Here is a 13,051-nt window from a genome sequence, read left to right as displayed (position 1 = left end):
TTGGGGGTCCTGGGTTTGGTTTTGGGGGGTCCTGGGGTTGATTTTGGGGGTCCCTGACCCATTTTGGGGTTGGTTTGGGGGTCCTGGGTTTGGTTTTGGGGGTCTCTGACCCAATTTAGGGGGCTCCAACCCTGATTTGGGGGTCCCGGTGTTGATTTTGGGGGTCCTGGACACATTTTGGGGTTGGTTTGGGGGTCCCTGAGCCGGATTTGGGGGTCCTGGGTTTGATTTTGGGGGTCCATGATGCATTTTGGGGTTGGTTTGGGGGTCCTGGGTTTGGTTTTGGGGGTCTCTGACCCAATTTAGGGGGCTCCAACCCTGATTTGGGGGTCCCGGGGTTGGTTTTGGGGGTCCCTGATCCATTTTGGGGTCGGTCTGGGGGTCCCTGAGCCGGATTTGGGGGTCCCGGGGTTGATTTTGGGGGTCCTGGACACATTTTGGGGTCGGTTTGGCGGTCTCTGAGCCGGATTTGGGGGTCCCAGTGTTGATTTTGGGGGTCCCTGATCCATTTTGGGGTTGGTTTGGAGGTCCTGGGTTTGGTTTTGGGGGTCTCTGACCCAATTCAGGGGGCTCCAACCCTGATTTGGGGGTGCCGGGGTTGATTTTGGGGGTCCTGGACACATCTTGGGGTTGGTTTGGGGGTCCCGGTGTTGATTTTGGGGGTCCTGGACACATTTTGGGGTTGGTTTGGGGGTCCCTGAGCCGGATTTGGGGGTCCCAGTGTTGATTTTGGGGGTCCCGGTGTTGATTTTGGGGGTCCCGGTGTTGATTTTGGGGGTCTCTGACCCAATTCAGGGGGCCCCAACCCTGATTTGGGGGTCCTGGTGTTGATTTTGGGGGTCCCTGACCCATTTTGGGGTTGGTTTGGGGGTCCTGGGTTTGGTTTTGGGGGTCTCTGACCCAATTTAGGGGGCCCCAACCCTGATTTGGGGGTCCCGGGGTTGATTTTGGGGGTCTTGGACCCATTTTGGGGTTGGTTTGGGGGTCCCCGAGCCGGATTTGGGGGTCCTGGGTTTGATTTTGGGGGTCCTGGACCCATCTTGGGGTTGGTTTGGGGGTCCCTGAGCCGGATTTGGGGGTCCTGCGTTTGGTTTTGGGGGTCTCTGCCCCAATTCAGGGGTCTCTGAGCCTGATTTGGGGGTCCCGGGGTTGATTTTGGGGGTCCCGGGGTTGATTTTGGGGGTCCCTGCCCCAATTTGGGGTTGGTCTGGGGGTCCCGGGGTTGATTTCGGGGGTCCCTGCCCCAATTTGGGGGTCCCGGGGTTGATTTCGGGGGTCCCGGGGTTGATTTTGGGGGTTCCGGGGTTGATTTCGGGGGTCCCTGCCCCAATTTGGGGGTCTCCGGGATGATTCCGGGGGTCCCGTTCCCCATTTGGGGCGTCCCTGGGGGGTTTTTGGGGGGGTCCCTGGGGGTTTCCCCTTCCCCATCCCCCAAATCCCCCGTGGCACCCCCAAAATGCCCCCAAAATCCCCCCCAGGACCCCCAAAAACTCCCCCCCAAACCCTCCCCAAAACCCCCTCAGGACCCCGCAAAATCCCCCCCAGGACCCCCAAACCCCCCCAAAATCGCCCCAAAATTCCCCCAAAAATCCCCCCAAAACCCCCCCAGAGCCCCCAATGCCCCCCCCCAGACAGCCCCAAAACCCCCTCAGGACCCCCAAACCCTCCCCAAAACCCCCCCAGGACCCCCCCAAACCCCCCCCCAGGACCCCCCCCAAATCCCCCCCCAGCCCCAATTCCCCCCCCCCCCGTTGCCCCCAGCCCCATTTCCCCCCCCCCCGCCCCCGCCGCCCCCCATCCATCACCCGCTGACAGCTCCGGCGGCGGCGAATTAGCACCGAAATGGAATATTGATCACTGGAATGGACTGTTATAGAACCGGGACAGAACCGGGATAGAACCGGGACGGGACCGAATTAGCACCGAAATGGAATATTGATCACTGGAATGGACTGTTAACCCGGGATAGAACCGGGACAGAACCGGGATAGAACCGGGAACGGGACCGAATTAGCACCGAAATGGAATATTGATCATTGAATACATGGTTAAACCGGGATAGAACCGGGATAGAACCGGGACAGAACCGGGAACGGGACCGAATTAGCACCGAAATGGAATATTGATCACTGGAATGGACTGTTAACCCGGGATAGAACCGGGATAGAACCGGGACAGAACCGGGACGGGACCGAATTAGCACCGAAATGGAATATTGATCACTGGAATGGACTGTTAACCCGGGATAGAACCGGGATAGAACCGAACCGGGACCGAGAACGGGACCGAATTAGCACCGAAATGGAATATTGATCACTGGAATGGACTGTTAACCCGGGATAGAACCGGGACAGAACCGGGACAGAACCGGGACAGAACCGAATCAGCACCGAAATGGAATATTGATCATTGGAATGGACTGTTAACCCGGGATAGAACCGGGACAGAACCGGGATAGAACCGGGAACGGGACCGAATTAGCACCGAAATGGAATATTGATCACTGGAATGGACTGTTAACCCGGGATAGAACCGGGATAGAACCGGGAACGGGACCGGGACAGAACCGAATTAGCACCGAAATGGAATATTGATCATTGAAACACAGGGTTAAACCGGGATAGAACCGGGACAGAACCGGGACAGAACCGGGAACGGGACCGAAATGGAATATTGATCACTGGAATGGACTGTTAAACCGGGACAGAACCGGGATAGAACCGAACCGGGACCGAAATGGAATATTGATCATTGAAACACAGGGTTAAACCGGGACAGAACCGGGACAGAACCGGGAATGGGACCGAATCAGCACCGAAATGGAATATTGATCATTGAATACACGGTTAAACCGGGACAGAACCGGGATAGAACCGAACCGGGACCGAAATGGAATATTGATCATTGAAACACAGGGTTAAACCGGGACAGAACCGGGACAGAACCGGGACAGAACCGAAATGGAATATTGATCACTGGAACGGGGCTGTTAACCCGGGACAGAACCGGGACAGAACCGAACCGGGACCGAGAACGGGACCGAATTAGCACCGAAATGGAATATTGATCATTGGACACATGGTTAAACTGGGACAGGACCGGGACAGAACCGGGATAGAACCGGGAACGGGACAGAACCGAATCAGCCCCGAAATGGAATATTGATCATTGGAACGGGGCTGTTAACCCGGGACAGAACCGGACCGGGACCAGAACCGGGACAGAACCGGGACAGAACCGGGACAGAACCGGGACCAGAACCAGGACATTCCCCCCAGAGATCGGCACCAAGACCAGGAACCGGGAACGGGACCAGAACCGGGACCAGGACTGTAAATGGGAACAGGAACCGGGACCGGAACCGGGACCGGAACCGGAACCGGGACCGGAACCGGAACCAGCCCCAGGAACCCGCTCAGAGCCCCCCGCCCCCCCTTGCCGGGCTCCCCCAGGAGGGGGCGTGGGCAGGGACTCGGCTGTTGATTAAAGAATTAATAATTAATTAATTAATTTATTTATTAATTAATCCCCCCGCCCCCGAAATTCCCCTGGTCCCCAGCACCGGCGTCCCCATGTCCTGGTGTCTGTCCTGTCCCCCTGTCCCTCTGTCCCCATGTCCTTGTCCCCGTGTCCCCATGTCCTGGTGTCTGTCCTGGTGTCTGTCCCCGTGTCCTTCTGTCCTTCTGTCCCCCTGTCCCCGTGTCCTGGTGTCCGTCCTGTGTCTTGTCCTTGTCCCCTTGTCCCCCTGTCCTTGTCCCCCTGTCCTTGTCCCCCTGTCCTGGTGTCTGTCCTGTCCCCCTGTCCTTGTCCCTCTGTCCCCATGTCCCCCTGTCCTGGTGTCCTGTCCCTGTCCCACATCGTCCCCACAGTGTCCCCACAGTGTCCCATGGGTGCCAAGGCCCTGAGGTGTCCCCCAGGGGGACACCCTGGGGTCCCTTTTTCCCACCCTGGGTCCCTTTTTCCCGCCCTGGGTCCCTTTTGCCCACCCTGGGGTCCCTTTCGCCCACCCTGGGGTCCCTCTTGCCCACCCTGGGCTCCCTTTTTCCCGCCCTGGGGTCCCTTTTTCCCGCCCTGGGGTCCCTTTCACCCACCCTGGGGTCCCTTTCACCCGCCTTGGGGTCCCTTTTTCCCGCCCCAGGGTCCCTTTTTCCCACCTTTGGGTCCCTTTTTCCCGCCCTGGGGTCCCTTTTTCCCACCTTTGGGTCCCTCTTGCCCACCCTGGGGTCCCTTTCGCCCACCTTAGGGTCCCTTTTTCCCACCTTTGGGTCCCTTTTTCCCGCCCTGGGCTCCCTTTTTTCCCGCCCTGGGGTCCCTTTTTTCCCGCCCTTTCCCCTCCGTGCGCCCCCTCCCCGCTTCCCGGGGACCCCTCGGTGGTCCCGGGTCTCGTCCCCGCGGCGGCGGCGGCGGCGGCGGCGGCGACAGCGGCGGCGACAGTGAGCGATGGGCGGCATTAAGCGCTTAATCCGCCTGATTGAATGTTTGGCTTCCTCCAAATTGGAACATTAAACAACGGCGGCGGCACCGGCGGGAGCGGCGCGGGCACCGGGGGGGACCGGGGGGAAAGGGGGGACCGGGGGGGACCGGGGGGAACCGGGGGGAAAGGGGGGAAAGGGGGGGACAAGGACACGGAGGGGAGAGAGAGAGAGGGGAGAGACCCCAACCCAGCCCAAAGGGAACCCCCGAGGTGCGGTGGAGACTGGGGGTGCCGAATTCCCAATCCCAAAATGCCGAATTCCCAACCCCGAACCCCGAATTCCCAATCCCCAAATGCCCAATCCCGAATCCTGAATGTCCAATCCCGAATTCCCAATCCCGAATGCTGAATTCCCAATCCCGAATGCTGAATTCCGAATCCCAAATCCCCAATCTTGAATCCCAAGTCCCGAATCTCAAACCCCGAATCCCCAATCCCCAATCCCAAATGCTGAATCCCGAACGCCGAATTCCCAATCCCCAAATGCTGAATCCCGAATGCTGAATTCCCAATCCCAAATCCCAAATCCCGAATCCCCAATCTCGAATCCCAAATCCCCAATCTCAAACCCCGAACCCCAAATCCCAAACCCCGAATCCCCAATCCCCAATCCTAAATGCCGAATTCCCAACGCCGAACCCTGAATTCCCAATCCCCAAATCCCAAATCCCGAATGTCCAATCCCGAATCCCGAATCCCAAATCCCCAAATGCCAAATTCCCAACCCCAAACCCCGAATGCTGAATTCCCAATGCCGAATTCCCAGTCCCGTACCCCGAATTCCCAATCCCCAAATACCAAATCCCGAATCCCGAATGTCCAATCCCGAATCCCGAATCCCCAGTCTCGAATCCCAAGTCCCCAATCTCAAACCCCGAATCCCAAAACCCCGAATCCCCAATCCCAAATGCTGAATCCCGAATGCTGAATTCCCAATCCCCAAATGCCGAATCCCGAATCCCGAATGTCCAATCCCGAATCCCCAGTCTCGAATCCCAAGTCCCGAATCTCAAACCCCGAATCCCCAATCCCAAATGCTGAATCCCGAATCCTGAATGCCCAATCCCCAATCCCGAATCTCAAACCCCAAATTCCAGATCCCGAATCCCAGATCCCCAATCTCGAATCCCAAGTCCCCGAATCCCCAATCCCAAACCCTGAACCTGAATCCCCAATCCCCAATCCCCAAACCGAAACCCCAAATCCCAAATCCCAAACCCCGAACCCCAAATCCCAAATCCCGAACCCCAAATCCCAAACCCCGAACCCCAAATCCCAAACCCCGAACCCCAGACCCGGGGATGGCAGCAGCCCAGGAAGGTGGGGTCCCAAATCACGGAGGACCCGGAGCCCAAAACCGCGAGGTTCCGAACCCAAAACTCCGACATCCCAAACCCAAAACTGCGACATTCCAGACCCCAAAATCCCGAGATTCCAGACCCCAAAATCCCGATATCCCAAACCCCAAAACTCCGACATTCCAGAGCCCGACATCCAAAATCCCAGCACCCCAAAATCCAACATCCCGAAATCCCAACAACCCAAATCCCAAAATCCCAGCACCCCAAAATCCCAACAACCCAAATCCCAAAATCCCAAAATCCAACATCCCGAAATCCCAACAACCCAAATCCCAAAATCCCAGCACCCCAAAATCCCAACAACCCAAATCCCAAAATCCCAGCACCCCAAAATCCCAGCACCCCAAAATCCCAAATCCCAGCACCCCAAAATCCCAACATCCCAAAATCCCAAATCCCAGCACCCCAAAATCCCAACAACCCAAATCCCAAAATCCCAAAACCCCAGCCCTGCAGCGCAGGCGATTTTGGGGGATTTGGGATTCGGTGTTTGGGATGCTGAGGGAAGCGGGATGGTGTGGGATGGGGGATTTGGGATGGGGGATTCGGGAATGGAGGATTCAGGAATGTGGCACGGGGGATTCAGGGATTTCAGGAATTCCCCCCTTTTTTCCCCTTTTCCCTTTTCTCTTTTCCCCTTTTCCCTTTTTCCGTTTTTTCCCTTTTCCCTTTTTCCCCTTTTCCCTTTTCCCTTTATTCCCTTTTTCCCTTTTCCCTTTTTCCCCTTTTCTCCTTTATTCCCTTTTCCCTTTTCCCTTTTCCCCTTTTTCCCCTTTTCCCCTTTCCCCTTTTCCCTTTTCCCTTTTTTCCCTTTTCCCTTTTCCCCTTTTTCCCTTTTTCCCTTTTTCCCTTTTTCCCTTTTCCCTTTATTCCCTTTTCCCTTTATTCCCCTTTTCCCTTTTTCCCTTTTCCCTTTTCCCCTTTTCCCTTTTTCCCTTTATTCCCTTTTCCCCTTTTTCCCTTTTTCCCCTTTTCTCCTTTTTCCCTTTTTCCTTTTTTCCTTTTCCCTTTATTCCCTTTTCCCCTTTTCCCTTTTCTCTTTTCCCTTTTCCCCTTTTCCCTTTTCCCTTTTCCCTTTTCCTCCTTTTCCCCTTTCCCCCCTTTTCCCTTTTTCCCTTTTCCCCTTTTCCCCTTTTTCCCCTTTTCCCCTTTTCCCTTTTTTCCCTTTCCCCCTTTTCCCCTCTCCCAACACCATTTTCTGCTCCTTTTTTCCCCTTTTCCCCTTTCCCCCTTTCATTTTCCCATTCCCCCTTTTTTTCCCATTCCCCTTTTTTTCCCCTTTCCCCCTTTTTATTTTCCCATTCCCCCTTTTCTCCTCCTTTCCCTTTCCCCCCTTTCCCCCTCTCCCAACCCCATTTTCTGCCCTTTTTTTTTTCCCCTTTTCCCCTTTCCCCTTTTCATTTTCCCATTCCCCCTTTTTTTTTTCCCATTCCCCCTTTCCTCCTCCTTTCCCTTTCCCCCTTTCCCCCTTTCCCCCTCTCCCAACCCCATTTTTCCCCCTTTTCCCCCCGTTTTTCCCCCCCATTTTCGCCCCTTTTTCCCCCTCCCTCCTCTCCCCCCATCCTTTGTCTCTCCCTCCTCTCCCTCTCTCCCTCTCTCCCCTCGCTCTCCCTCTCAAGTGTTTTCAATTTTATTCTGAGTGGAATTAACTACCCCTGATGTCAAATTGCCGCCGCAATCGATAATAATATCTTTACAAAAGAGGATATTCTTCTCTCGCCGAACGGCCCCTGAAAAATGGAAAATTTAGTCGAAATTGATTCATTACTTGACACTTGGGCGGCCGGGCCCGTATTGATCGGGGGCTGTCATGTCCCATCTGCCCTAATCGAGCCTGAGCCGCGCTGTCGATGGGCGAATTTTTCATAATTCCGCCGCGCCAGACAGATACGAAAACACACGCGCGGCTCGCCGGGAGAAGCCCACCCCCCCAAAAACACCCCCCGGTCCCAAATCGGCGCCCCCCGGAACCCCCGGATCCCCCCATGGACCCCCATGGAACCCCGGACCCATCCATGGAACCCCGGATTCCCCCATGGGCTCGCCGGGAGAAGCCCACCCCCCCCAAAAAACCCCCCATGAAAACCCCCCCGGTGCCAAATCGGCGCCCCCCGGAACCCCCATGGACCCCCAGGACCCCCGGATCCCCCCCATGGAACCCCGGATCCCCCCCATGGAACCCTGGATCCCCCTATGGAACCCCAGATCCCCCCATGGACCCCCCAGATTCCCCTTTGGAACCCCGGATTCCTCCATGGAACCCCGGATCCCCCCATGGACCCCCACGGGCTCGCCGGGAGAAGCCCACCCCCCCAAAAAACCCCCCGGTCCCAAATCGGCGCCCCCCGGAACCCCCATGGACCCCCAGGACCCCCAGACCCACCCATGGAACCCTATGGGCCCCTATGGGCTCGCCGGGAGAAGCCCACCCCCCCAAAAAACCCCACCATGAAAACACCCCCGGTCCCAAATCGGCGCCCACAGGACCCCCCCATGGACCCCCAGATTCCCCCAAGGACCCCCACAGGCACCCCCGGACCCCCCCCCCCCCCCCAGGACTCCCCCCCCTTGGATCCCTCTGGACCCCAACAAGACCCCCGGACCCCCCCCCCATGGACCCCCGGACCCTCCCCATGGACCCCCCCATGGACCCCCAAGGACACCCCCCATGGATCCCCGGACCCCCATGGACACCCCCAGACCCCCAAGGACACCCCCGGACTCCCCCAGGACCCCCATGGACCCCCAAGGACACCCCCGGACCCCCCCATGGATCCCCGAGCCCCCCCACAAAACCCCCTCCATTTCCTATGGCCCCCAAATCCCCCCCAAATCCACCCAAAACCCCCGAATCCTCCCCAAAATCCCCCCCAAAACCCCCAAATCCCCCAAAATCCCCCCCAAAACCCCCCAATCCCCCCCAAAACCCCCTCCATTTCCTATGGCCCCCAAATGCCCCCCGAATCCCCCAAATCCCCCAAAACCCCCGAATCCCCCCCAAAATCCACCCCAAATCCCCACCAAACCCCCAAATTCCCCCCCCCCTCCAATGGGGGCACATTTTGGGGGGTCACGAGTATTTTGGGGACATTTTGGGGGACATTTTGGGGAACATTTTGGGGGACATTTTGGGGGACATTTTGGGGGCAGTCACGGCTGTTTTGGGGACATTTCGGGGCTCATTTTTTGGGGAGGTTTCCACGTATTTTGGGGCTCATTTTAGGGGGGCACATTTTGGGGAGGGCTCACGTGTATTTTGGGGCTCATTTTTTGGGGAGGTTTCCACGTATTTTGGGGGCATTTTAGGGGGGACATTTTGAGGGATGTTTTTGGGGGGCATCCCTCGTATTTCGGGGGACATTTTGGGGGCAGTCACGGCTGTTTTGGGGACATTTTGGGGACATTTGGGGGACATTTTGGGGACATTTTGGGGAACATTTTGGGGACATTTCGAGGGACATTTTTGGGGGGCATCCCTCCTATTTTGGGGGACATTTTGGGGGCAGTCACGGCTGTTTTGGGGACATTTCGGGGCTCATTTTTTGGGGACGCTTCCACGTATTTTGGGGCTCATTTTAGGGGGCACATTTTGGGGGACATTTTTGGGGGTCACCCTTGTTTTGGGGACATTTCGGGGCTCATTTTTTGGGGACGCTTCCACGTATTTTGGGGCTCATTTTAGGGGGGACATTTTGGGACACATTTTTCGGGGCGGGGGGGGGGTCTCACCCCTCTCACCGCATTTTTTGGGGGGGGTCCCCGCGCATTTTCGGGACCCCCCGCTCCGAGGTCACTTTGGGCGTGTCCCCCCCGTGTCCCCCCCGTGTCCCCCCCGCCGGGGGGGGGTCCCCGCGTCCCCCCCCCCCGCCGCCCCCCCCCCGATCGAAGCCCATTTCGGGCCGCGCCGCCGCAGCTGGTTTCAAATTTGATCAGCGATGAACTTTATTTTCCGAGTTTGAGGAAAATTATATCCATCGATCCGCCGGCCCCGCTCGGCCGCTACTTAAAGCCCGGCCCCGGCGCCGGCCCGCGGCCCCGGAGCCTTCGTCCCGCTCCTCTTCCTCCTCCTCCTCCTCCTCCTCTTCCTCCTCTTCCCCGCTCCCTCCGGCTCCGCTTCCCGCCTTCCTCCCCGTTCTCCTCTTCCTCCTCCGTTCCCTTTTTCCTTCCTCGTCCCCTTCTCCTCTTCCTCCCTCACCTCCTTCCTCTTCCTCCTTCACCTCCTTCCTCCTCTCTCCCTCCTCTTCCTCCTCTTCCTCCTCACCTTCCTCCTCCTCCTCCTCCTCCTCCTCCTCCTCCTCCTCTGCCCCGTCCCTCTCTCCTCCCTCTCCCCTGCCCCGCTCCGCTCTTCCTCCTCCTCCTCCTCCTCCTCCTCCTCCTCCTCCTCTTCCTCCTCTTCCTCCTCTTCCTTCTCTCCCACCCCGGACCCTCCGTTCCCGCATCCCGGCTCCCTCCGGCCCCTCCCGCCGACCCTTCCCCGCATCCCGCACCTCTCCCTTATCCCGGTTTTCCCTCCCTTATCCCGGTATTTCCCTCCCTTATCCCGGTTTTCCCTCCCTTATCCCGGTATTTCCCTCCTTTATCCCGGTTTTCCATCCCTATTCCTTTCCCTTATCCCGGTTTTCCATCCCCGCCGTCCCCGCTCCTCCTTTATCCCGGTTTCTCCATCCCCGCACCTCCCGCATCCCGGTTCTCCATCCCTTATCCCGGTTTTCCGTCCCTTATCCCGGTTCTCCGTCCTTTATCCCGGTTTTCCATCCCTTATCCCGGTTCTCCATCCCTTATCCCGGTTCTCCGTCCTTTATCCCGGTTCTCCGTCCCTTATCCCGGTTCTCCGTCCTTTATCCCGGTTCTCCCTTATCCCGGTTCTCCGTCCTTTATCCCGGTTTTCCATCCCGCGCCTCTCCCTTGTCCCGGTTTTCCGTCCCCGCCGTCCCGCTCGCTCCTTCCCCGCATCCCCGGCTCCGCTCCCGGCCCCTCCATCCCCGCCGACCCCAGACCCGGCATCTCCGCATTCCCGGCGCTTCCCTTCCCTTCCCGATCCCGCCGATCCCGGTCCCTCCATCCCCGCTGATCCCGGTCCCTCCATCCCCTCCGATCCCGGTCCCTCCATCCCCGCCGATCCCGGTCCCTCCATCCCCGCTGATCCCGGTCCCTCCATCCCCTCCGATCCCGGTCCCTCCATCCCCGCTGATCCCGGTCCCTCCATCCCCGCATTCCCGGCTCTTCCCTTCCCGATCCCGGTCCCTCCATCCCCTCCGGTCCTGGTCCCTCCATCCCCTCCGACCCCGGTCCCTCCATCCCCGCATTCCCTTCCTTCCCGATCCCGGTCCCTCCATCCCCGCCAATCCCCCTCGCTCCGATCCCTCCGATCCCGGTCCCTCCATCCCCGCTGATCCCGGTCCCTCCATCCCCGCCGTCCCCGCTCCGTCCATCCCCGCATTCCCGGCTCTTCCCTTCCCGATCCCGGTCCCTCCATCCCCTCATTCCCGCTCCGTCCATCCCCGCATTCCCTTCCCTTCCCTTCCCGATCCCGGTCGCTCCATCCCCTCCGCAGCCCCGCTCTTCCCTTCCCGACCCCGCTCCCTCCTTCCCCGCCGTCCCGGCTCCATCCCCGCATTCCCGGGGCTCCCGTTCCCTTCCCGTTCCATCCCCTCCTCCGCAGCCCCGCTCTCCCTCCCGCTCCGCTCCGTCCCGGCTCCGTCCATCCCCGCATTCCCACATTCCCATCCCGATCCCGGCTCCTCCATCCCGGCTCCGTGCCCGCATTCCCGTCCCTTCCATCCCGGCTCCGTCCATCCCCGCATTCCCGGCTCCATCCCCGCATTCCCGGCTCCATCCCCGCATTCCCGGCTCCGTCCCCGCATTCCCCGGCTCCATCCCCGCATTCCCGGCTCCGTCCCCGCGCTCGCTCCGATCCCGGTTCCCCCCGACCCCGCTCCTGCCGACCCCCGGCTCTTCCCCTCCTTCCAGCCCCGCTCGCTCCATCCCTCGCCCCCAGACCCTTCCCGCTCCTTCCGTGTCCCTCCGATCCCGATCCCACCGACCCCAGACCCCCAATTTCTCCCTCTCCCCCCGATCCCCTCGATCCCGATCCCTCCATCCCCGCTTCTTCCCTCTCCCTCCATCCCCGCTCCCCCCGATCCCGATCCCACCGACCCCAGACCCCCAATTTCTCCCTCTCCCCCAGACCCTCAATCCCTCTCCCCCCTCCCCAATTCCTCCTTCTCCCTCTCCCCCAGACCCAATTTCTCCCCCTCTCCCCCCTCCCCAATTCCCCTCTGCCCCCTCCCCAATTTCCCCCACCTTCCTCTGCGGATGCCTCGCGCCTCCTCCGAGGGGCTTTAGGGGAGGCTCTGCGACCCCCGCCCCGCCCGGACCGCGACCCCCCGACCCTCCGTGAGGGGACCCCCGACCCTCCGAGACCCCCGACCCTCCGAGACCCCCGATCCTCTCCGGGACCCCCGACCCTCTCCGGGACCCCCGACTCTCTCCGGGACCCCGACCCTCTCTCGGAGACCCCGGCCCTCTCTCGGAGACCCCAGACCCTCTCTCGGAGACCCCAGACCCTCTCTCCGCGCCGATGCGGGGCCGCCCCGCGGTGAGTTCCCAACTTTTCCCGCGCGTCCCCCCCCTCCCTCCCACCCGCGACCCCTCCCCACGTCCCCGCGTGTCCCCCCCGGCCCCCCCCCCCCCCCCGTGCCGCCCCCTCCCCTCCCGCCGCTGCCGGCCCCGATCGAAGTTTCTGGCAACAAAGGGAAATAGCGAATCGATCGCGCCGGAGATTAAGAGACAAGTGCGGGAATCCATCAGAGCCGGGAGACCCCACAGAGACCCCACAGAGACCCCACAGGGACCCTACAGAGACCCCCGGGCCCCACAGAGACCCCCGGCCCTACAGAGAGACCCCCGGGATTCAGAGAGAGACCCCCGGCCCTATAGAGAGACCCCTGCCCTATAGAGACCCTGTGGGGACTGAGAGACAAGTGCGGGAATCCATCAGAGCCGGGAGACCCCACAGAGACCCCACAGAGACCCCACAGGGACCCCGCAGAGACCCCCGGGCCCCACAGAGACCCCCGGCCCTATAGAGAGACCCCTGCCCTATAGAGACCCCATAGAAACCCTATGGGTAATGAGAGACAAGTGCGGGAATCCATCAGAGCCGGGAGACCCCACAGGGACCCCACAGGGACCCCACAGGGACCCTGCAGAGACC

Source organism: Agelaius tricolor, unplaced genomic scaffold, assembly GCF_023055355.1.
Source record: "Agelaius tricolor isolate 1412-34295 unplaced genomic scaffold, bAgeTri1.0.p SCAF_102, whole genome shotgun sequence".
In the NCBI taxonomy this organism is placed as follows: domain Eukaryota; kingdom Metazoa; phylum Chordata; class Aves; order Passeriformes; family Icteridae; genus Agelaius; species Agelaius tricolor.
The sequence above is the reverse complement of the archived record's forward strand: the minus strand, read 5'-3'. Positions refer to the sequence as shown.